Below are 26,746 nucleotides of genomic sequence, written 5' to 3'. Positions count from 1 at the left end.
TATCCACAGAAAGTTAACTTCCAGTTTGTCTCACAGAAATACAGGGCATCCATAAATGTTTACCCTGATTGCAAGAATAAATATTAATCTTATTTATGATGGTAACATTTGTTTTTTCGTACAGGTCTACTAGGGAACCCATGAAGTATCTGTAAAGCTCTGTCTGATTCAACACTTTCACCACAAGGAGTGCTGTGTGAGCTATATTATAAAAATGGTTTCTCCCTAGGAGAAAACTCAATGTGTTGTGTGGCTAGCAGAGACCAAATCACTGATTACTGTGTAACTGAAGTTTATGTCCCATTATGGACAGAAAGCATCTAATGTTGAGTTAACCAGAACATGGATGGAAACTTTTTTAGCAATGGGGACAGTTCAAAAATACACAGGCAGCAGCAGACCATCTGTTTCAGAGCAGACTGTGCAGGCAGTTTCAAATGCATTCATGAGGTTGCCACAGAAATTAATAAGACAAGCTTCATGTGCCAAAGAGTACAGTGCATAAAGTGGTTCACAAATATCTTAAATTTTATGTGTGAAAAGTACAAACTGATCAGGCATTACAACAAGATGATTGCCCAAAACATGAACAATTTGCAATGGACATACCACACCATTTGGATGAATGCAATGATTTCTTGAAGCATTTGTGTTTTTCTGGTGGCTCATTTAACTGCCATAATGTCCATATCTGGTGATCATAAAATCCTCATGTTGTATGAGAACACATTCAGGAGATGAAACTTCCTGGCAGATTAAAACTGTGTGCCCGACCGGGACTCAAACTTGGGACCTTTGCCTATCGCGGGCAGGTGCTCTACCATCTGAGCTACCAAAGCACGACTCATGCCTGGTCCTCACAGCTTTACTTCTGCCAGTATCTCGTCTCCTACCTTCCAAACTTTACAGAAGCTCTCCTGCAAACCCTGCAGAACTAGCACTCCTGAAAGAAAGGATACTGCGGAGACATGGCTTAGCCACAGCCTGGGGGATGTTTCCAGAATGAGATTTTCACTCTGCAGCAGAGTGTGCACTGATATGAAACTTCCTGGCACATTAAAACTGTATGCCCGACCGAGACTCGAACTCGGGACCTTTGCCTTTTGCGGGCAAGTGCTCTACCATCTGTGCTACCGAAGCACAACTCACGCCTGGTCCTCACAGCTTTACTCCTGCCAGTATCTCGTCTCCTACCTTCCAAAGTTTCATATCAGTGCACACTCTGTTGCAGAGTGAAAATCTCATTCTGGAAACATCCCCCAGGCTGTGGCTAAGCCATGTCTCCGCAGTATCCTTTCTTTCAGGAGTGCTAGTTCTGCAAGTTTCGCAGGAGAGCTTCTGTAAAGTTTGGAAGGTAGGAGATGAGATACTGGCAGAAGTAAAGCTGTGAGGACCAGGCGCGAGTCGTGCTTCGGTAGCTCAGATGGCAGAGCACTTGCCCGCGAAAGGCAAAGGTCCCAAGTTCGAGTCTCGGTCGGGCACACAGTTTTAATCTGCCAGGAAGGTTCATATCAGTGCACACTCCGCTGCAGAGTGAAAATCTCATTCTGGTTTCATCTCATAGTTTTGTAATTTAAGTTATTCTTCCACAAACAAGTGAAATGTGGAAGACAGAATGTTACGTATGAAGACAGGCAACAAAAAATAAGCTACAGAAAACTGTGAAGCTGAATAACAGGGACCACCAGTATTTATAAATCTTCCCTGTATGGTTCTCCTTATAAACATTCACTTCTTGTAGAAAATGCAGAATTACCTCTCTCATTCTATTCTCAAGTTTATTTTTTCGTGACTGATATTTTTCCAAAATTCGGCTGAATTTTGTATTAGATGTGTATTCCAATGAGCTTGTATTAAATCCTCGCAGGAAAATATCAATAGGATTGATCCTTTTCTCTTCAACCACTAAGATGGTATCCTGTGTCATTTTCCTTTCATGTTCTCTGCATACACAACAAGAAGATAAAGTTGTTAGCATGATGTAATATTATGAATGAGTCAATAATTCATTTAAATGTGGTGCATGCATTAATAAAATAAAGAAATTATTTTAAATCTATTTTATTTGGTTACATTACATGTACTATGAATATTAGTTCAAAAATTATGTTACAATTCCAAGCATACTGGAAATACTCAGATAATCATATTAATCTGTTGTCAGTTCAGAGCAGACAAAAATATTTACAATACTGAGACTAGTTTTAACATTCTGCGTAAGTCATCTTCATACGGTTGCAATAGTCATGTGTATGTACAAACACTCTTTCTCAAACTAATGTTCATAATACATTCCTTTCCTCTTTTGCTACTCTCGTCAGCTGAAGCTACCATTTATAAACAGCCCAAACTTGCGACCTGAATCACACTGGTGGAACAGTAGATGCATGTGAGACTGGAGTGAGAGCAGGGAAAGGGATAGAGACAGTGGCGAACAGGAACTAGCATAGGTTACAGGAGGTTACAGGACATGTAATTCCCTCCCACATCCCACCACACGCTACTTCTGTACACCCACTAACAACACTAGCTGAGATCACTACTCACCTCAATCATGTAGATGTCAGTGGCTCTATGTGTGTGTGTGTGTGTGTGTGTGTGTGTGTGTGTGTGTGTGCTAAAAATTAAATACAGCTATGTTCTAATTTTGTTATAAACGTAATTTTGTACCTGTGTAATTTGTTCATAATGTAATCTAGTCTTAGTCTTTGGATATATGTATGCACGGATGTATGGGAGACAGACATATCAGTTTAGTATCAGTTTGAAAAAAACTTGAACCTATAACAGTTATTGACCATCAGCACGTGTATGTAGATGCATTTGTCAAGAAATCTCAAAACTATTTCATTATTCACCTGGAAACTAACATGAATTACATCCCACCCCTCCTTTGGCCCCCCTCATCACCACCACCACCAACAACTCAGATTGTGCATATATTGTTGTATACATGATGAATATAGAGTGACCCAAAAGTCCATTAACATTTGAAAATTCAATACTTCACAGAATAACACAGGTAGAGTGTTAAAAATTGACACACATGCTTGAAATGATGTGTGGTTTTATTGAAATGAAAAAAGAGTACACATGATGACTAACAGATGGCACTTTGTATGATATAAAAGCAATAATTGACACAAAAATTTATGTTAGGAAAGACAATGTTCTTTATAACCAATGCTCAACGTGTTGGCCATCATTCAACGACAACACTTGCAGTTAAGAAACAATGCTGTGAACAGCATGTGACGAAGCAAGCTGGGTTATTTTTACTTCCACTCTTGTTTTGCCATTTGCTCCCTTAAAATTCATTTTTTCATGTCAGACTAATTACCATTAACATACATGAGTATAATTGGCATTTTCGTAAAAGGGAAAGGTTGGCCCTCAGTTTTAAGGAATATAACACCAGATCTAATTTTGTGCTTAGTTTTATGTATGTAATTGATTTTCTAATTTATTTTGACTATTCCTAGTTGACACTATTGTTATAGAGTGAAATCAGTAATTGTTTTGTAACTTAAATTCTATTGTTGAATTATAAACAAATATAAATTCTGTACTACTTATAAACATTTGGAAGACGAAACACTGGCATTCTTTAAGCATTTATTTGGCTCTATTCAAAAACATGTTAACAAAGCCAGCTCTTAATTAATTCCAAAGTAATTTCCAGTTTCGTCAGAAGTATTGTTTGCATAACTATATTTTTGAATTTCATGATTTAAACAAATAATACAACAAAGTAGTGGAAGGAACTGTTAAAAAGATGCAATTTTTCAATGTATGCAGTTAATTGAAGGAGATAAGTTTTAATTTCTGTAAATTAAACATTGAACAATGTGTATTTTCAGTGCCTATTCTTGGGACCCCCCCATGAACCATGGACCTTGCCGTTGGTGGGGAGGCTTGCGTGCCTCAGCGATACAGATAGCCGTACCGTAGGTACAACCACAACGGAGGGGTATCTTTTGAGAGGCCAGACAAACGTGTGGTTCCTGAAGAGGGGCAGCAGCCTTTTCAGTAGTTGCAAGGGCAACAGTCTGGATGATTGACTGATCTGGCCTTGTAACAATAACCAAAACGGCCTTGCTGTGCTGGTACTGCGAACGGCTGAAAGCAAGGGGAAACTACGGCCGTAATTTTTCCCGAGGGCATGCAGCTTTACTGTATGATTAAATGATGATGGCGTCCTCTTGGGTAAAATATTCCGGAGGTAAAATAGTCCCCCATTCGGATCTCCGGGCGGGGACTACTCAAGAGGATGTCGTTATCAGGAGAAAGAAAACTGGCGTTCTACGGATCGGAGCGTGGAATGTCAGATCCCTTAATCGGGCAGGTAGGTTAGAAAATTTAAAAAGGGAAATGGATAGGTTAAAGTTAGATATAGGGGGAATTAGTGAAGTTCGGTGGCAGGAGGAACAAGACTTCTGGTCAGGTGACTACAGGGTTATAAACACAAAGTCAAATAGGGGTAATGCAGGAGTAGGTTTAATAATGAATAGGAAAATAGGAGTGCGGGTAAGCTACTACAAACAGCATAGTGAACGCATTATTGTGGCCAAGATAGATACGAAGCCCACACCTACTACAGTAGTACAAGTTTATATGCCAACTAGCTCTGCAGATGACGAAGAAATTGAAGAAATGTATGATGAAATAAAAGAAATTATTCAGGTAGTGAAGGGAGACGAAAATTTAATAGTCATGGGTGACTGGAATTCGAGTGTAGGAAAAGAGAGAGAAGGAAACGTAGTAGGTGAATATGGATTGGGGCTAAGAAATGAAAGAGGGAGCCGCCTGCTAGAATTTTGCACAGAGCACAACTTAATCATAGCTAACACTTGGTTTAAGAATCATGATAGCAGGTTGTATACATGGAAGAACCCTGGAGATACTAAAAGGTTTCAGATAGATTATATAATGGTAAGACAGAGATTTAGGAACCAGGTTTTAAATTGTAAGACATTTCCAGGGGCAGATGTGGACTCTGACCACAATCTATTGGTTATGACCTGTAGATTAAAACTGAAGAAACTGCAAAAAGGTGGGAATTTAAGGAGATGGGACCTGGATAAACTGAAAGAACCAGAGGTTGTACAGAGTTTCAGGGAGAGCATAAGGGAACAATTGACAGGAATGGGGGAAAGAAATACAGTAGAAGAAGAATGGGTAGCTTTGAGGGATGAAGTAGTGAAGGCAGCAGAGGAACAAGTAGGTAAAAAGACGAGGGCTAGTTGAAATCCTTGGGTAACACAACAGATACTGAATTTAATTGATGAAAGGAGAAAATACAAAAATGCAGCAAGTGAAGCAGGCAAAAAGGAATACAAACGTCTCAAAAATGAGATCGACAGGAAGTGCAAAATGGCTAAGCAGGAATGGCCAGAGGACAAATGTAAGGATGTAGAGGCTTATCTCACTAGGGGTAAGATAGATACTGCATACAGGAAAATTAAAGAGACCTTTGGAGATAAGAGAACCACTTGTATGAACATCAAGAGCTCAGATGGAAACCCAGTTCTAAGCAAAGAAGGGAAGGCAGAAAGGTGGAAGGAGTATATAGAGGGTCTATACAAGGGCTATGAACTTGAGGACAATATTATGGAAATGGAAGAGGATGTAGATGAAGATGAAATGGGAGATACGATACTGCGTGAAGAGTTTGACAGAGCACTGAAAGACCTGAGTCGAAACAAGGCCCCGGGAGTGGACAACATTCCATTTGAACTACTGATGGCCTCTGGAGAGCCAGTCATGACAAAACTCTACCATCTGGTGGGCACGATGTATGAGACAGGCGAAATACCCTCAGACTTCAAGAAGAATATAATAATTCCAATCCCAAAGAAAGCAGGTGTTGACAGATGTGAAAATTACCGAACAATCAGTTTAATAAGCCACAGCTGCAAAATACTAACACGAATTCTTTACAGACGAATGGTAAAACTGGTAGAAGCCGACCTCGGGGAAGATCAGTTTGGATTCCGTAGAAATGTTGGAACACGTGAGGCAATACTGACCTGACGACTTATCTTAGAAGAAAGATTAAGGAAAGGCAAACCTACGTTTCTAGCATTTGTAGACTTAGAGAAAGCTTTTGACAATGTTGACTGGAATACTCTCTTTCAAATTATGATGGTGGCAGGGGTAAAATACAGGGAGCGAAAGGCTATTTACAATTTGTACAGAAACCAGATGGCAGTTATAAGAGTCGAGGGATATGAAAGGGAAGCAGTGGTTGGGAAGGGAATAAGACAGTGTTGTAGCCTCTCCCCGATGTTATTCAATCTGTATATTGAGCAAGCAGTAAAGGAAACAAAAGAAAAATTTGGAGTAGGGATTAAAATCCATGGAGAAGAATTAAAAACGTTGAGGTTCGCCGATGACATTGTAATTCTGTCAGAGACAGCAAAGGACTTGGAAGAGCAGTTGAATGGAATGGATGGTGTCTTGAAGGGAGGATATAAGATGAACATCAACAAAAGCAAAACGAGGATAATGGAATGTAGTCAAATTAAGTCGGGTGATGTTGAGGGTATTAGATTAGGAAATGAGACACTTAAAGTAGTAAAGGAGTTTTGCTATTTGGGGAGCAAAATAACTGATGATGGTCGAAGTAGAGAGGATATAAAATGTAGACTGGCAATGGCAAGGAAAGCGTTTCTGAAGAAGAGAAATTTGTTAACATCGAGTATAGATTTAAGTGTCAGGAAGTCATTTCTGAAAGTATTTGTATGGAGTGTAGCCATGTATGCAAGTGAAACATGGACGGTAAATAGTTTGGACAAGAAGAGAATAGAAGCTTTCGAAATGTGGTGCTACAGAAGAATGCTGAAGATTAGATGGGTAGATCACATAACTAATGAGGAAGTATTGAATAGGATTGGGGAGAAAAGAAGTTTGTGGCACAACTTGACCAGAAGAAGGGATCGGTTGGTAGGACATGTTCTGAGGCATCAAGGGATCACCAATTTAGTATTGGAGGGCAGTGTGGAGGGTAAAAATCATAGGGGGAGACCAAGAGATGAATACACTAAGCAGATTCAGAAGGATGTAGGTTGCAGTAGGTACTGGGAGATGAAGAAGCTTGCACAGGATAGAGTAGCATGGAGAGCTGCATCAAACCAGTCTCAGGACTGAAGACCATAACAACAACAACAAACAATTCTTGGGATGGTTATAAGGGTCCAATTTTCGGTCCCAAGACATGCAGTCCATGGCCAAGTTTCAGACAAGACACCTGTGTTGGTTAGGACAACAACAATGCATCAACTTAACTGTGAAATAAGTGTAACACAATTAGTCCATGTATGAAAACAATGACAGTGTCTGTTCAATACATACCCTATTATGCAGCAAGAACTGTGTGGTTAGGTTTTTACAGCTCATAGATATACAACAGTAAACTATTGTAGCAGTATGTGGGTGTTTTCCTGCAAACTATTAATGAGGCTTATCGAAAGTTAACCAACTGGCCATATAACTGTGTAATATTGGGGGGTTGTGAACAGTGAAAATAAAAAACTGTGAAACGCAACTGTGCACCTGTTGGTTACATCACTTACAGTAGTCAGTACTGCACTTCCACTCCCTATTTTTTCAGCCAGTATCACAACGCAGTATGTTGACAATGAGGACCATCAACAAAGAAATAAAGCAAGCGAATGTCACAAGAATTGTACAATATATCAGTAGGTATGGTGAGAAATTGCCATTGGATATTGGCCTCTAGCATCCCTAATGAGGCCAAATAACTGGCACATCTGGCTCCCTCTCTCACTACAGCTCATTTTATACACAATGTGGTGTCACTGATGCGTTGCTGCCCAGTGCCATTTGTTGACTGTTTTTTGCACATGTTTTTCATTTCAGTAGCACCGCATGTCATTTCAGGCATATGAGTGAAGTTTTACATCTCTGCCTACATTATTTCATGAATTAGTGCTACTTCATGCAACCCCACAACCAATAATCGTACACTCCTGGAAATGGAAAAAAGAACACATTGACACCGGTGTGTCAGACCCACCATACTTGCTCCGGACACTGCGAGAGGGCTGTACAAGCAATGATCACACGCACGGCACAGCGGACACACCAGGAACCGCGGTGTTGGCCGTCGAATGGTGCTAGCTGCGCAGCATTTGTGCACCGCCGCCGTCAGTGTCAGCCAGTTTGCCGTGGCATACGGAGCTCCATCGCAGTCTTTAACACTGGTAGCATGCCGCGACAGCGTGGACGTGAACCGTATGTGCAGTTGACGGACTTTGAGCGAGGGCGTGTAGTGGGCATGTGGGAGGCCGGGTGGACGTACCGCCGAATTGCTCAACATGTGGGGCGTGAGGTCTCCACAGTACATCGATGTTGTCGCCAGTGGTCGGCGGAAGGTGCACGTGCCCGTCGACCTGGGACCGGACCGCAGCGACGCACGGATGCACGCCAAGACCGTAGGATCCTACGCAGTGCCGTAGGGGACCGCACCGCCACTTCCCAGCAAATTAGGGACACTGTTGCTCCTGGGGTATCAGCGAGCACCATTCGCAACCGTCTCCATGAAGCTGGGCTACGGTCCCGCACACCGTTAGGCCGTCTTCCGCTCACGCCCCAACATCGTGCAGCCCGCCTCCAGTGGTGTCGCGACAGGCGTGAATGGAGGGACGAATGGAGACGTGTCGTCTTCAGCGATGAGAGTCGCTTCTGCCTTGGTGCCAATGATGGTCGTATGCATGTTTGGCGCCATGCAGGTGAGCGCCACAATCAGGACTGCATACGACCGAGGCACACAGGGCCAACACCCGGCATCATGGTGTGGGGAGCGATCTCCTACACTGGCCGTACACCACTGGTGATCGTCGAAGGGACACTGAATAGTGCACGGTACATCCAAACCGTCATCGAACCCATCGTTCTACCATTCCTAGACCGGCAAGGGAACTTGCTGTTCCAACAGGACAATGCACGTCCGCATGTATCCCGTGCCACCCAACGTGCTCTAGAAGGTGTAAGTCAACTACCCTGGCCAGCAAGATCTCCGGATCTGTCCCCCATTGAGCATGTTTGGGACTGGATGACGCGTCGTCTCACGCGGTCTGCACGTCCAGCACGAATGCTGGTCCAACTGAGGCGCCAGGTGGAAATGGCATGGCAAGCCGTTCCACAGGACTACATCCAGCATCTCTACGATCGTCTCCATGGGAGAATAGCAGCCTGCATTGCTGCGAAAGGTGGATATACACTGTACTAGTGCCGACATTGTGCATGCTCTGTTGCCTGTGTCTATGTGCCTGTGGTTCTGTCAGTGTGATCATGTGATGTATCTGACCCCAGGAATGTGTCAATAAAGTTTCCCCTTCCTGGGACAATGAATTCACGGTGTTCTTATTTCAATTTCCAGGAGTGTATTTACTGAGGTCTGGGCCCTGAGAGGCCAATCATGACAGAACTGGTGGCTCAGTACATGATCCTTGCTAAATGATGTCTGCAATAAATCTTTCACACATATAGCAATACGGGGTGGAGCACCATCCTATATAAAAGCCATATCTTCCAGCAGGTGTTTATCAGCCAGGCCCTGGATGACGCGATTCTGTAAGATATTGGTGTCCTTGCACCCATCATGCTGACAGTTTGAAAAGCAGCACCTCACATTTCTACAAAGAAAGGGTCCAATCATAATTGTTGTGGTAAATCCACACCACAGCATGACATTCTCATCAGTCAATGTGGTTTCCATGGCATTCTACGATTTTCAGTATTGACAGACCCTCAGAGTGTGAAATGGGTGTCATTGGTCCACAACACATTATACAAGCAATCATCATCTTCCTCCACATTTTGAAGTGCCCACACTATAAATGCCCTCTGTTTCATGCCAACACTGTGGCTAGCAGTTCATGACAGTGGTGGTTTGTAGAGACAGCATTGGAGGGTACACCTTAGTGCTCTCAGCTGGTGTGAGATGCAATTTCATAAGTGCTCAATTCACCATGCAGAGATGAACCTGCTACCTTCTCTATTTCTTTCTGTACTGTCTGAGCAGCAGTAGCACTTATGCCTGTCACCCAGTATGGAGTCAATCATCTAAACAATCTGTGTTGAATATCCTTCTTATGGTGATAGCATCATAAAGCTGCAGTAGCTGATCCTCCATTCTCATAGTAAAGCTTCACTAACAGAGCATTTTTCTGGTAAAGTCAGATGCCACAACTGCTGGCACATCTGACTCCCTCTCTCACTACAGTGCATTTTATACACAATTTTTATGTGGTGTCAATGATGTGTTGCTGTCCATTGCCATCTATTGACTGATTTTTGCACATGTTTTTCATTTCAGTAGCACCCCATGTCATTTCAGGCATATGTGTGAAGTTTTAAATCTCTACCTACATTATTGCATGAATTAGTGTATCTTCAAATGTTAATTGACTCTTGTGTCACCCTGTATTTCTGTAATACGTTTAAAATTCCCCACACCACTGCAGGAATCAACCATAAAATGCACTAAAAAAAATATATAAATGAAATATATATGAAATATAATTCATACTGAATCAATATTTCTTAACCACATTTTGAAGATAGTATCCGAATATTCTTTTTTACGAGGAATATGCAGAAAGAGAATGAAGAGTAACAATAAATTAACTGAAAATTACAATCTATATAATACTTAACAAATTATATTTACCTAATTGTATCCTTCATTCCATCTTCCCATTTTTCTGGAATGGCATGAAACATACACAAGTAGTACAATTAAGTAGACAGAAGAAAATGGTAGTTCTCTTTCTCATATTCTTGGAGGCAAGACATACAATAATGGTACCAGATACCCATAATATAATGAAATCAAGGTATTTATTCTTTCATGCATCCATTATATGACTGTTGCAAATGGGGTATCTGTGAAGACACTGGACTTACATTTGATTTCTGAAGGGGGACAGTAACCTGTTCAATAGCTGGAGTCACAATGATAGATTGATCCTGATTTGTAACATTTGCCGACATGGCCTAGCTATGTTGGAACTGTGAACAATTAAAAGTAAGGGGAAAATATAGTTGTATATTTTCCATGGACAAGCAACTCTACCGTATGGCTTAAAGATCCTCTTGGGTAAAATATTCCACAGGTAAAACAGTTCTGCCATTTATGCATCTGGGTGAAAAATACTCAGGAGGGTTTTGTCAACAAAAGACAGTATATTAGATTAATTACTCAGGTAGGTAGGTTAGAGAATCTAAAAAGGGTAATGGACAGATAGAAGTTGGATATAATGGCACGAAGAACAGGATTTCTGGGAGGAGGGGTATAATACAGTGAAAAAGATTCGACAGAGCACAGAAAGACATAAGTCAAAACAAAGATTCTGGAGTAGGCAACATTCCCTCAGAATTACTGAGTTCTTTGGGAGAGCCAGCCATGACCAAACTATTCCACGTGGCATACAAAGTGTGTCAGACAAAATGCCCTCGTGCTTCAAGAATAATGTAGTTAATACCTTTTCCAAAGAAGGCAGGTACTGGCATGTGTGAATATTACTAAACCATCAGTTTAGTAAGCCATCATAGGAAAAAGTTAGTTATGAATTATTTGCCGAAGAATAAAAAGACTCATAAAGGGTGACATTAGGGAAATCAGTTTGGGTCCTGGGGAGATTCAAGAACAATCAAGGAAATACTGACCCTAAAGATTGCCTTAGGATATAGAGTGAAGAAAGGCAAACATTTATAGCTTTCATAGATTCGCAGGAAACTTTTGACAATGGTGACTAGAATACAGTCTCTGAAATTCTGGAGGCAACAGGAATAAAATACAGGAAGCAAAATTTTGTCTTTAAGTTGTACAGAAACCAGGCCACAGTTACCAGGGTCAAAGGACACACAAAGCAAGCAGTAGTTGAGAAAGGAGTGACACTGGGTTGCAGCCTATCCCCAATGATAATCAATTAGTATATTACGCAAGCAGTAAAAGAAACCAACAAGGAAGGAAAGTAAAGTTGAAGGAGAAGAAATGAAAGCATGTGATTAGCTGATGACATTGTTATTTTGTCAGAGATTGGCACAGGGCATGCACAAGTAGTAGAATGCTGTGGATAGTGTCTTGAAAAGAAGCTATAAGATGAGCATAAAAAATCCAAGGGTAATGGAATGTAGTCAAACTGGACCAAGTGACTCTGGGGGAATGCCCGTTGCTATTTGGACAGCAGACTAACTGTCAAAGGGCAATGCAGGGAGGGAATAAAATGCAGACTGGCAAGAAAGCATTTTTGAAAAAGCGAAATTTATTAACATCTCCAATCAGAGCTGCCGGTGGCAGTAGACCATGTGCGCATGAGGTGTGCTTGCCTATGTGAATGTGTGTGTGTGTGTGTGTGTGTGTGTGTGTGTGTGTGTGTGTTTTCTATGCTGAAGAGGGCTTCAGTGGAAAGCTATAATGTGCAACAGTCTTTTCGTTAAGTCTGTCTGCAACTCTACTGGTCATCTTTACAGTGAGTAGCAATCTATCCTTTTCCTAATATTATTGATATTCCAACCTGGAGTTTCAATTGATTAATATAAATTTAAGTGTTAGGAAGTATTTTCTGAAGGTATTTGTTGGGAGTGTAACTTCGGACATAAGTAAACCACGAGTGATGAATGTTCAAACAAGAAGAGAAGAGGAGCTTTTGAGAAGTGATGTTACAAGAGAATACTTAAAATTAGATGGATAGATCATATAACTAATGTGGAAGCACTGAATCAAAAAAGCAAGGAAAAAAAACTTGTTTTTGAAATGAGACATCCTGAGACATTAAGGAATTATTAATTTGGTACGTAGTGGAAGGAAGTGCAAGGGATAAAAAATGAGGTCTTGACTACAATATGTTGATAGAAATGGATGAGGTTGCATTAGTTATGCAGAGATGAGGAGACTTTTACAGGATGGACTGGCATGGAGAGTTGCTTTAAATCAGTCTTTGGACTGAAGACCACAACAATAATAACCACAGATACCATTGGGAGTATACATATTGGTATAAGTATGAATCCCCATGTTTCTGCAATATGTATGCTTATCAGTGTTGCACTATACTATTATTGTACATATATGAAAATAAATACTTTTTTCACCTTATCTGCAATGTCCCAGAAGATTGTGACAGACAACAGAACTGAGTGGAAGTATACACTATATCCTAGCAACATGTATTTTAGATCAGCGTAATGAGAGAGGTTTATGGATGCTACTCAGGCAGAACTAAGCTTTTTGGCTAAATTGTCCACCTGCTGGTAGCATTTTCATTTGTTATCCATCTGGATTCCAAAGAAATTCACAAATGGAGCCTCATAAAATGTATGCCCATTGAGCTTTGCTTCTGGTACTTGTAACTCATTTTTATTTTCTTAGAATTATACAATACGAGTTTCTGTATGACTAAGGGTTAAGCTGTTGGCTGTGAACCAGTTGTAAAGCTGTTCCATCACTGAAAAACAGTGTGAAAATCATGGATAAAATTTTCCAAGTTGGCACGTTTTATGCATGAGTTCACAATGTTTTTATCTGATGATGATGACTTGTCATTTTATAATTTTCATGGTGAACTTTTACTTGACAAGAGCCAAACAGCTTTATTCTACCGTACTTTTCAACACAATATGTAACAAGTGTTACAATTTCCTTCTGAAGGGGATAATGTTATAATTACTGAAACCCACAACAAGGGTTCTTATAAGCCTGTGTTAAACATTTAGTTGGCTGATTCTTTCATCATTTTCTAGGCTATCACTTCATAGCTGTTGTTTACAGACTCATTCAAGATTTTCACATTCAAGATTTTAAATTATCCATTGGTTGGCTATCCCATCAATTCCATAAAACCTCAGTTTATCTAGGAGAATATTGTGAAGGACACAGCCAAATGCCTTACGAAGGTCACATAAAATACCAAATTGTGCTATTTTGTTATTTTACACATTTAAAATTTGATGAATGAATGAGTAAATGGCCTTCTCAGTAGAAAAACTCTTTTGAAATCCAAACTGTGATTTATTGAGGATATTACTGTTGCTCAGGTGAGATACTATTCTAGAATACATCACCTTCAGAAAAATTTTGGAAAATGGTGTCAGCAGAGAAACAGGTCAGTAGTTATTGGCATCTCTCCTGGTACATTCCTTGTAGAGGGGTTTAGTGGAGCTAAACTTCTTACTGCTGTTATTTATAGGTCCCCAGACTCCGATTTCACAACATTTTTGCTAAAGCTAGAGGAAGTTCTTGGTTCGCTTTATAGGAAATACAAAAAGTTGGTTATATGTGGTGACTTCAATATTAATTGTATAAGTGACTGTGCAAGGAAAAGGATGCTGGTTGACCTCCTTAATTCATATAATCTTATGCAAACCGTATTCTTTCCAATGAGAGTGCAAGGGAACAGTAGAACAACCATAGACAATATTTTTGTTCATTCGTCATTACTAGAAGGGCATTCTGTTAGCAAAAAGGTGAATGGCCTTTCAGATCATGATGCACAAATTTTAACTCTAAAAGATTTTTATGCTGCAACACATGTTAAATATAGTTATCGACTTTTTAGGAAAGCTGATCCAGTTGCTGTAGAGACCTTTGTAAACCTTATCAAGGAACAAGAGTGGCAAGATGTTTATAGTGCTCATACAGTGGAAGATAAATATAATGCTTTCCTCAAGACTTTTCTTGTGCTCTTTGAAAGTTGCTTTCTGTTAGAACGTTCAAAACAGGGTACTGGCACAAACAGGCAGCCTGGGTGGCTGACTAAAGGGATAAGAATATCTTGTAGAACAAAGTGGCAATTATATCAAAACGTTAGAAACAGTCACAATCTAAATGCAGTAGCCCATTACAGACAGTATTGTAAGGTGCTTAAAAAAGTTATTAGGAAGGCAAAAAGTATGTGGTATGCAGATAGAATAGCTAAGTCTCAGGATAAAATTAAAACCATATGGCCAGTCGTAAAGGAAGTGGCTGGTCTGCAGAGACAGGTCAAGGGTATAGAATCAGTGCATAGTGGGAATGTCCGTGTTACTGATAAGTCGCATATATGTACAGTATTTAATAATCACTTTCTGAATATAGCAGGTGAACTAAATAGAAACCTTGTCCCAACAGGGAATCATATAGCGCTCGTAGAAAAAAGTGTTCCGAGACTGTTACCTGTAATGCTCCTCCGTGATACTAACAAGAGGGAGATTGAGTTAATAATTAAATCACTAAAGACCAAGGACTCTCATGGATATGACGGGGTATCTAGCAGAATACTGAAGTATTGTTCTATGTATGTTAGCCCAGTACTTAGCCATATCTGTAACTTTTCCTTTAGGAGTGGTTGGTTTCCTGACTGATTAAAGTACTCGGTAGTGAAGCCACTTTATAAAAAGGGAGACAGGGATAATGTTGACAACTATAGGCCTATTTCTATGCTATCAGTGTATGCTAAAGTTATCGAGAGGGTTGTATATACAAGGTTACCGGAGCATTTAAATTCACATAATTTGCTGTCAAATGTACAGTTTGGTTTTAGAAATGGCCTAACAACGGAAAATGCTATATTCTCTTTTCTCTGTGAGGTTTCGGATGGATTAAATAAAAGGCTGTGAATGTTAGGTGTTTTCTTTGATTTAACGAAGGCTTTTGACTGTGTTGACCACAAAATATTACTGCAGAAGTTGGACCATTATGGAGTAAGGGGAGTAGCTTACAATTGGTTCGCCTCTTACTTTAAGAACAGAAAGCAGAAGGTAATTATCCACAATATTGAGAATGGTAGTGATGTTCAGTCCCAATGGGGCACTGTTAAGTGGGGCGTTTCCCAAGGGTCGGTGCTGGGACCACTGCTGTTTCTTATTTATATGAATGATATGCCTTCTAGTATTACAGGTGGTTCAAAAATATTTCTGTTTGCTGATGACACCAGCTCAGTAGTGAAGGATCTTGTGTGTAATATTGAAATAGTATCAAATAATGTAGTTCATGAAATAAGTTCATGGTTTGAGGAAAATAATTTGATGCTAAATCACAGTAAGACTCAGTTTTTACAGTTTCTAACTCACAATTCAACAAGAACCAATATTTTGATCAGACAGAATGGGCATATTATAAGCGAGACGGATCAGTTCAAGTTCCTAGGCATTTGGATAGATAGTATGCTGTTGTGGAAAGCCCATGTTCAGGATCTTGTTCAGAAACTAAATGCTGCTTTATTTACCATTACAACAGTATCTGAAATAAGTGACATTGCAACACGAAAAGTAGTCTACTTCGCATATTTTCATACGCTTATGACATATGGTATTATTTTTTGAGGTATTTCTTCTGATTCAAAAAGGGTATTTTTGGCTCAAAAATGGGCTGTTCGAGCTATGTGTGGTGTAAGTTCAAAAACCTCTTGTCGACGCCTATTCAATAGTCAGGGAATTCTGACATTGCGCTCACAGTATATATTTTCTTTAATGTCGTTTGTTGTTAGCAATATTAGCTTATTCCCAAGAGTTAGCAGCTTTCACTCAGTTAATACTAGGCAGAAATCAAATCTGCATGTGGAATGCACTTCCTTGACTCTTGTGCAGAAAGGAGTGCAGTATTCTGCTGCATCCATTTTCAATAAGCTACCACAAGAACTCAAAAATCTTAGCAGTAGCCCAAACACTTTTAAGTCTAAACTGAAGAGTTTCCTCATGGCTCACTCCTTCTATTCTGTCGATGAGCTCCCGGTAGAGCTGAAAAATTAAGCAAACTCCAGTGTTACATTGTTGATTTTCTTTATTTAAACTTACGAATTGTTGCCTGAATATGTTTCTTATATTTCATTTTATCTGTTTCCACTATTGTGTTATAATTTCATGTATTGACTCGTTCCATAACCATGGAGACTTCTCCTTAATGTGGTCCCACAGAACAATAAATAAATAAATAAATAAAAATAAATAAAACAATGGCATCTTTCAATCCCTCAGGAAAAATTCCTACAATTATGATCTTATCAGTTAATATGCATAACTTACAAACTGAACAATGTTCATACCTTTACAGTTCATGAAAAGTTGGCTTCAATAGTCACTATTCCTTTAAATAATGACATTCATCACTTTGAAGTTTACTGGACTATTACTTAGCACATATTTTGGTGATGGTTGCAGTAATTTTGTTCAGTACCTTTTACATAAATATTTTCTGGTAAATCAAGACAGAAGACATTTCTCAACTTGCAGTATGAATATTTTTTGACACTGATAACTGGACATCCTGCAGAAGCCTCATCAGGGACCTCAGGTTTTCTTAAACTGAAATACCAATGTATTTACTCTCTAATGGTATTTTCTGGTTAATAAAAAGAATGAATTTAGAATGAACTGTGAGACTCACAATTACAGTATTAGAAGTGAAAATATTTTCCATATAGTCTATGCATCTCTGTCTGGGTTTCAGAGAGGAATTTTATAGTCCGATGCAAAAATCTTTAACAGGTCACTAGCAGATATCAAGGATAGACTTACATGTTATTCTTGGATATCTGCTATTTTACATGATGGGGAACACAGTCAATATTAAAAGCAATGTTGATTTACATTACTCAGTCACAGATCTTGGCAGAATAAGCCTTAAAAGTCATTTGTCGCAGCTGATATGGTGATCCACACACAAAAACCATTAGTGTCTCAGTTTATCAGATAGCAAGCTCTGATCAGTTAGCATTTATACAAGAAATGAATAAATATTGCAGTTGTTCAAATATAAACAGTATAAAATTATAATTGTAGGTGATATGACCAATGAGAGAAAGTGATTCACACGTTTAATTCTGTTACTGAATTACTACAGTCTCAATTAAAGGACCAGTAGACTAAACACATGTCTTGATAACATAATTAATAATTTACACAGGAATGGTCTTGAATATTATGTTATAGCATCACGCAGGGCTATGACTCAAAATTGAAAACTCAACTCTCAGTACTTCTGAAAGACAAGAGACATTCAAAATTCAAGGTGACTCTAATGTAAATAATATGATAAACCCATTAAAGGAAATGAGTTGATCTCATACAATTGGTAGTCATAAAACAATGATAAATGCTTCTCCTTATCCTGAAAGAGATTAGGCACATAGTAGAAAAGTCAAGTCCCACTGTAATCAAAACATATCGTACCAATCTACATTTAAGAAGGATCATGCCAACAAACTGTACACTCTACAACATGTTGTTGTTGTTGTGGTCTTCAGTCCTGAGACTGGTTTGATGCAGCTCTCCATGCTACTCTATCCTGTGCAAGCTTCTTCATCTCCCAGTATCTACTGCAACCTACATCCTTCTGAATCTGCTTAGTGTATTCATCTCTTGGTCTCCCTCTACGATTTTTACCCTCCACACTGCCCTCCAATGCTAAATTTGTGATCCCTTGATGCCTCAAAACATGTCCTACCAACCGATCCCTTCTTCTAGTCAAGTTGTGCCACAAACTTCTCTTCTCCCCAATCCTATTCAATACCTCCTCATTAGTTACGTGATCTACCCACCTTATCTTCAGCATTCTTCTGTAGCACCACATTTCGAAAGCTTCTATTCTCTTCTTGTCCAAACTAGTTATCGTCCATGTTTCACTTCCATACATGGCTACACTCCATACAAATACTTTCAGAAACGACTTCCTGACACTTAAATCTATACTCGATGTTAACAAATTCCTCTTCTTGAGAAACGCTTTCCTTGCCATTGCCAGTCTACATTTTATATCCTCTCTACTTCGACCATCATCAGTTATTTTACTCCCTAAATAGCAAATCTCCTTTACTACTTTAAGTGTTTCATTTCCTAATCTAATTCCCTCAGCATCACTCGACTTAATTTGACTACATTCCATTATCCTCGTTTTGCTTTTGTTGATGTTCATCTTATATCCTCCTTTCAAGACACTGTCCATTCCGTTCAACTGCTCTTCCAAGTCCTTTGCTGTCTCTGACAGAATTACAATGTCATTGGCGAACCTCAAAGTTTTTACTTCTTCTCCATGAATTTTAATACCTACTCCGAATTTTTCTTTTGTTTCCTTTACTGCTTGCTCAATATACAGATTGAATAACATCGGGGAGAGGCTACAACCCTGTCTTACTCCTTTCCCCACCACTGCTTCCCTTTCATGCCCCTCGACTCTTATAACTGCCATCTGGTTTCTGTACAAACTGTAAATAGCCTTTCGCTCCCTGTATTTTACCCCTGCCACCTTCAGAATTTGAAAGAGAGTATTCCAGTTAACATTGTCAAAAGCTTTCTCTAAGTCTACAAATGCTAGAAACGTAGGTTTGCCTTTTCTTAATCTTTCTTCCAAGATAAGTCGTAAGGTCAGTATTGCCTCACGTGTTCCAACATTTCTACGGAATCCAAACTGATCTTCCCCGAGGTCGGCATCTACCAGTTTTTCCATTCGTCTGTAAAGAATTCGCGTTAGTATTTTGCAGCTGTGACTTATTAAACTGATAGTTCGGTAATTTTCACATCTGTCAACACCTGCTTTCTTTGGGATTGGAATTATTATATTCTTCTTGAAGTCTGAGGGTATTTCGCCTGTCTCATACATCGTGCTCACCAGATGGTAGAGTTTTGTCATGACTGGCTCTCCCGAGGCCATCAGTAGTTCAAATGGAATGTTGTCTACTCCCGGGGCCTTGTTTCGACTCAGGTCTTTCAGTGCTCTGTCAAACTCTTCATGCAGTATCTTATCTCCCATTTCGTCTTCATCTACATCCTCTTCCATTTCCACAATATTGTCCTCAAGTACATCGCCCTTGTATAAACCCTCTATATACTCCTTCCACCTTTCTGCCTTCCCTTCTTTGCTTAGAACTGGGTTGCCATCTGAGTTCTTGATATTCATACAAGTGGTTCTCTTCTCTCCAAAGGTCTCTTTAATTTTCCTGTAGGCAGTATCTATCTTACCCCTAGTGAGACAAGCCTCTACATCCTTACATTTGTCCTCTAGCCATCCCTGCTTAGCCATTTTGCACTTCCTGTCGATATCATTTTTGAGACGTCTGTATTCCTTTTTGCCTGCTTCATTTACTGCATTTTTGTATTTTCTCCTTTCATCAATTAAATTCAATATTTCTTCTGTTACCCAAGGATTTCTATTAGCCCTCGTCTTTTTACCTACTTGATCCTCTGCTGCCTTCACTACTTCATCTCTCAGAGCTACCCATTCTTCTTCTACTGTATTTCTTTCCCCCATTCCTGTCAATTGTTCCCTTATGCTCTCCCTGAAACTCTCTACAACCTCTGGTTCTTTCAGTTTATCCAGGTCCCATCTCCTTAAATTGCCACCTTTTTGCAGTTTCTTCAGTTTCAATCTGCAGTTCATAACCAATAGATTGTGGTCAGAATCCACATCTGCCCCAGGAAATGTCTTACAATTTAAAACCTGGTTCCTAAATCTCTGTCTTACCATTATATAATCTATCTGATACCTACTAGTATCTCCAGGATTCTTCCAGGTATACAACCTTCTTTTATGATTCTTGAACCAAGTGTTGGCTATGATTAAGTTATGCTCTGTGCAAAATTCTACAAGGCGGCTTCCTCTTTCATTCCTTCCCCCCAATCCATATTCACCTACTATGTTTCCTTCTCTCCCTTTTCCTACTGACGAATTCCAGTCACCCATGACTATTAAATTTTCGTCTCCTTTCACTACCTGAATAATTTCTTTTATCTCGTCATACATTTCATCTATTTCTTCATCATCTGCAGAGGTAGTTGGCATATAAACTTGTACTACTGTAGTAGGCATGGGCTTTGTGTCTATCTTGGCCACAATAATGCGTTCACTATGCTGTTTGTAGTAGCTAACCCGCACTCCTATTTTTTTATTCATTATTAAACCTACTCCTGCATTACCCCTATTTGATTTTGTATTCATAACCCTGTAATCACCTGACCAAAAGTCTTGTTCCTCCTGCCACCGAACTTCACTAATTCCCCCTATATCTAACTTTAACCTATCCATTTCCCTTTTTAAATTTTCTAACCTACCTGCCCGATTAAGGGATCTGACATTTCACGCTCCGATCCGTAGAACGCCAGTTTTCTTTCTTCAGGAAATGAAAAATGCTACTAATCATTTTCAAACATAAGTCTCATGAAAGTGATAGGGGCATGTAAAAGTACACATAAACAAACAAACAAAAAAAAAAAAGCTCTACAGGTCCTACATCAAAATTACTCAGCAAAACAAAGTCCTAAGTGAAGATGTCTTCACAGCAGGAAATTTGAAAACCCAGTGGACAACTAGATGTCACACTATAAAAGAGAAAACAGGTACCGCTCGGGACACTGGTACAATTACAGAAAACTGGAAGGTTGCATTAATTCACCAACTTCATAAAAAGGGGGACAAAAGAGAGGTGAATAATTTCAGAGGGATTTCATTACTACATTTAGAATGCAAAATCTTATCAAAGCTCTTCTGGATATATTAAATCCTCGATTACATAAACAAATTAGAGAGTATCATGCTGGATTTAAGAGTAACAGATCATGTCCAGAGCAAATTCTAAACCTTAAACAAATAATTAAGTATATAAAAATATCAAATGAAAATATAGTGATAGCATTTGTTGAGTTTAAAGGGGATTATGGTCGAAAGACAGAGACCACCTCCCCAAAAACAGGAAGAATTTGAAGTAGATAGGAAAAGTGTGCAATAACTAAACAAAGTCTTATAAACACAGTAACTTTCTTGGAACAATTTATAGCACTTTCCAAATTGTATCAGGAGTCAGACAAGGAGACAATTTATCACCACTATTATTCAATTATCTGCTGCAAAAAATTTATAAGATAATGGAAAAATAGAGGAAGAATAACAAAAAGATATTAACCACATAAAGCTGGGTATATAAAGAGAAGCAATAATTTTAAAAACTGATTAGGAGCAACATCAAGGAAACAAACAACTTTAAGTATCAGGGTGGAAATATAAAAATAAAATTTGAAAAAAAAAACAACAGAAAACATGAAAAGAGCAAACATGAAAGAGAGAAATCTGTGCAGTAAAAAAATATTTTTCTAAAGATGTTAAATTAAGGTATTAAATATAGTCATAAAACCAGAAGTCCTCTGTAGGTCAGAAACTCTTGTTTTACTTAATTAGTTACTTTCATATTCCATAGATCATTGTATGTTTAATCATAATGAACTGCAAGGAGTCATTTTACATTCACATTACACATTCATATGTAAAATATGTCTAAAAACTGATGATCTACTTTTCATATTTTTGTGAGTTAATAACACCTCATCATCATATTTTACATATTACAAAATTAGAAATTTTTCTACAGAATAGGAGTTGTCAAGAAAAAACTTTTTCCAGATTGTTTTCAAATTTAACATTTCTGTCTATCAGACAATTTATATCATCAGGTAAGTGATCAAAAATTTTGGCAGCAGCACTGTGCTACCCTTTTTGTGCTAAAGATAACCTTAATGCAGAGTAATAATGTCAATTTTTCTTGTGGTATTGTAATTACATACATCAGTGTTTCCTTTTAAATGCAGTGGATTGTTACAACAAACTTTGTGAGGGAATAAATATACTGTGAAAAGTAGTCAAAATGCTTAACTGCTTAAAATTATGTCTACAAGAAAATCGTGGGTAAAACCCATATATTATTGTTATAGCATGATTGTGAGCAATGAGCACCTTCTTTCATAAGGTCAAGTTATCTCAGAACATTGTTCCAAATGGCATTATTGATGAAAATACACAAAATATGTCAACTTAGTCAGTCAATGTAGTCAGCCACATTTGCTCTTCAAATCATTGCAAATCTTGGGGAGAGACAAATCAGTAAGTTGTAGATTGTACAATCTACAATCTACAACTTACTGATTTGTCTCTCCCCAAGATTTGCAATGATTTGAAGAGCAAATGTGGCTGACTACGTTGTTTCAGGAATTCCAAAATATGGTTTCTCCAGGTTAAATCCTTATTGAAATCTCTTTATTATTTCCCCACCAAATTTTACAATTATCATTGGTGTAGTGCCTCTAGGTGAGCAGAACTAAATATGTAGTCCTTTCTAAAACCGAGAGTGAGACCATTTGCAGAAAACCACTCAATAATACTTTTAAGAACATTATTATTTCTTCTATAGCTGCATGCATTTTTGGATTGATTACAGTATTAGTGTCCTCAAAACAAACAATAGTGGGAATAAGACTGGGCCTTGTGGAACCCCATAAGTGATTTCTCCCCATTCATATCAATCTCACCTGTTTACATTAGTTGAATTAGTAAGTATAACTTTCTGGATTCTTTTACTTAGACAAGACATTATCCACTGGTTTGCTATACCATCAGTTCCATTATATCTCAGTTTATCCAAGAAATATTGTGATTCACACAGTCAAATCCCTTAGATAGGTCACAGAAAATGCCAACTGGTGCTAATTTGTTATTTAGTACTTGTAAAATTTAGTGAGTGAAGATGAAAATGGCACTCTCAGGTGAGCAATTTTTCCAAAAGTCAAATTGTAATTTAGTGAGGATACTATTGTTGCTCAATGTGGGATACTATTCTAGAACACATTACCTATGCAAAAATTTTTGAAAATGATATCAGTGGTGAAATGGGTTGGTAGTTATTGACATCTCTACTATCACCTTTCTTATGGAGGGTCTAACAATTATTTTATGGGAACAAGTCTTCAGTAGTCTGCTGGAAACTCCATAAAAATCCAGATCTTTTTATACATGTAAGCTATAAAGCCATTGGTAAAGAAACAAGTTATTTTGTGGCAAAGATAATGTTTTGATACAAAAAAGAGATGTATGACTCACTCCATTGTACCAGTATTGTTTAAAAATGTGTATTTCATCCTTATATTAAAAAGTGTTATGAAAGTTATTATGAAGATCAAATTTGTTCATATATTTACACTGATGATGCCCATCTGTTCACCATTTTGCCCATACTGAGAGTCCTGCAACAGGATGTTTCAAGCAGACAAGAGGAATCTGTGCGAGCAGTGGAGGGGCGATCCTGAATCTGAATTGCCATAATCAGCATTATGCACAATGGAACTAATGTGAAGCAGTACGTAACTAAAAATCTGAATACTGATCTTAAATGTATTGACACTGAAGGTCTGTTGATATTAATACCAGTAAAAGTTCACCCAGGATATGTGTACAGATTTATAAATTACCTTTGTATTTCTTTCCATTATTGGTGCCAATTATTTTTTTAATGGTTCAAGCAGAAATTATTAATCACTTTCTATTATTTTGTCCCCCCACTTATATGCCACTATTCAATGGAGAATGTTTAAAGGATGGTGCCACGCAGAATATGAACAGACCTTTCAATTGTTGATATAAAAATAATTGGAATAAATGATTCATTTTACTGTCACAAGAAACTAATGAAACCTTTGTTGTATTTGTTACATACCTGTGAGATTGGAAATAAGAAAAACATTGACGGAGCAAATTAAAATTAAATTCTGCCTACAAATGAGATGCGCCGGGAGTGCTGGTTTCGGCAGCAAAGGTAGGAAGCTGCTACACTGTATGCTTATGTGGCTGTGCTTGGCGTCATCTATCTGGCAGTAGATATTTTTTCCTTCCAATTAATATCCTTTATGGAAAGTGCATTTCCACAGAAAAGATGAAAATTTGTATAAAGTCATCATTCAAGTGCAAGATAAGTCATCAAATTCTATAAGGCTGTGTCAGATAATATTCAGCTTCATTAGATAAATCTACTTTAGTTGAAAAGTACTGATACAGACAAACTTCATTTTCGAAAAAAAAAAAAAAAATTCGTAATTTTGTTAAGCACTGTTCACAGTGCATTCAAAGGAAATGGCCATCATTGAAAATTCATTACAAAATGCAAAATGCCAAGATGTTGAAACTCCGAGTCTGGCAATAGTTGAAGGCAATGCACCAACTCATTAACTGGGCAATGGCTACCAAAACAATGACACTGGTAATATAACTAATCATGAAGTCACTTTTATGACACTTGCTGAGACAATTTCTCAGTTCTCACCAGGAAACATCTTTTCAAATAGTGAAACTGAAGTGCGCAACAGTGAAACTTCCTTCGATTATTTGCTCATGATGTTACAAATGCAAGAACAGGAAACAGTTCATAAAAGAAATGTGAATACTAGTGAAACACACAATTTGGAACAACTATGCAGCAAATAACACAATAGTTTACAAAAGAACAGGAAATTCAGGAAAGTGTAACACCACAACTTAAACATATGACACAGCAGCTCACGAAACATCAGGAAAATATTGGACAACAGCTAACACAGCAAAATCAGGCATTTGATGTTTTTGAGGACACTATTAGTCACCAATTCAGTGAAGTGAGCAAAACTATACGTACTGAAGTAGCTGAAGAACTATTCGTGAAGTTGCCTGATCTAGGTAGACAACTGAAACAAGAAATAATTACTGACATGTCTCCCAATATAAAAGCATTAACAAAAAAAGTATCATTTGCAGACAATAAACAGGAACAACTTTCAGGTGGGCTGCAAAACCTTAGTGAAGCATATTCCCAAATACAGGAGACCCAATCCCAAGTGGTAAAAATTGTGATAGACCCAGTCAGCGAGCTGCAAGATGTATGCGAAAATGTACCTACAGGATTACAAAAGTTAAGTCTAAGAGTAGTCCAGTTAAGTTTAGAGTCAAAATTTGTCAAAAACAGAGAGATAAGCTATGTTCAGATGCAAAGGAAATAACTGAAAAAGCTGAAGCTGGGATGCTGGATAAAGGTAGCACCCTTGCCGAAAAGGTAGTGCCAGAGTTCAAATGGTAGAAGAAGCTCTAAAGAAGAAAGAAAGTCAGCTTCTAGCTAGAATAGATTCAGGCTTAAAGGAAGCAGTAGAATGTTATGAGGAAGTATTGCTACAGCTAACAACATTCCAAAACAATATTTGACAAACCTATGCTTTTAGAGAGGTTAGATACTTTCACTGGTTGCCCACAATATGGGGCTAGCCTGCTGAAGGAAAATAATGAAGGTTGCATAATGCTACAACACTTGCCGGCATCTGTAGCTGTCGTGCAAGTCCAATTGCCATGTGTTACCCCATAAGCAAACACAAACATGCCTGTCACTGACAATGTGGCATGTTTGTCAACATTACTTGCAGATGAGGGATTACTTAGGGGTTGACAGTTTCTGGTATTTACCTCTGAACGGAAAAGAACGAACCCTGTGGTCTTTATCAGAGTATTTTGAAATGTTTTACCTCATACCTGGACCGAAGCCCAGAAATTTAGATTTGTTGTTGGATACACACAGGGTGACGTACTGCTATGGGGTATGGACATGACAGAACATTGATACTACTGCTGTGAACAGTTTGAGAGAGTTTTTCCGGATAAATATTGGTCTGAGCCTGTACAAGAGAGGCTCAGATGTGAAGCATTCAACCCTGCTCCATTCAATAGCAAACATGGAAGCTTAAGGGGCTATTTTGAGAAATATTTGAATAAAACCACATAATGGACAAATCCGGTATCTTAATTAAATGTGATGAAAATTTTAAAGAGCCATCTTCCTGCTGACATTAGGGAAAAACTCATTACCATTCTGGAACACGACACCAAATACTTTCTATCTGTACTGGACTCAATAGATTTGATATATGAAGAGAGGCCAGAATAACTCAAGCCTGTTAATATGCAGATAGTCCC

Source organism: Schistocerca cancellata, chromosome 7, assembly GCF_023864275.1.
Source record: "Schistocerca cancellata isolate TAMUIC-IGC-003103 chromosome 7, iqSchCanc2.1, whole genome shotgun sequence".
Lineage (NCBI taxonomy): Eukaryota > Metazoa > Arthropoda > Insecta > Orthoptera > Acrididae > Schistocerca > Schistocerca cancellata.
The sequence above is the reverse complement of the archived record's forward strand: the minus strand, read 5'-3'. Positions refer to the sequence as shown.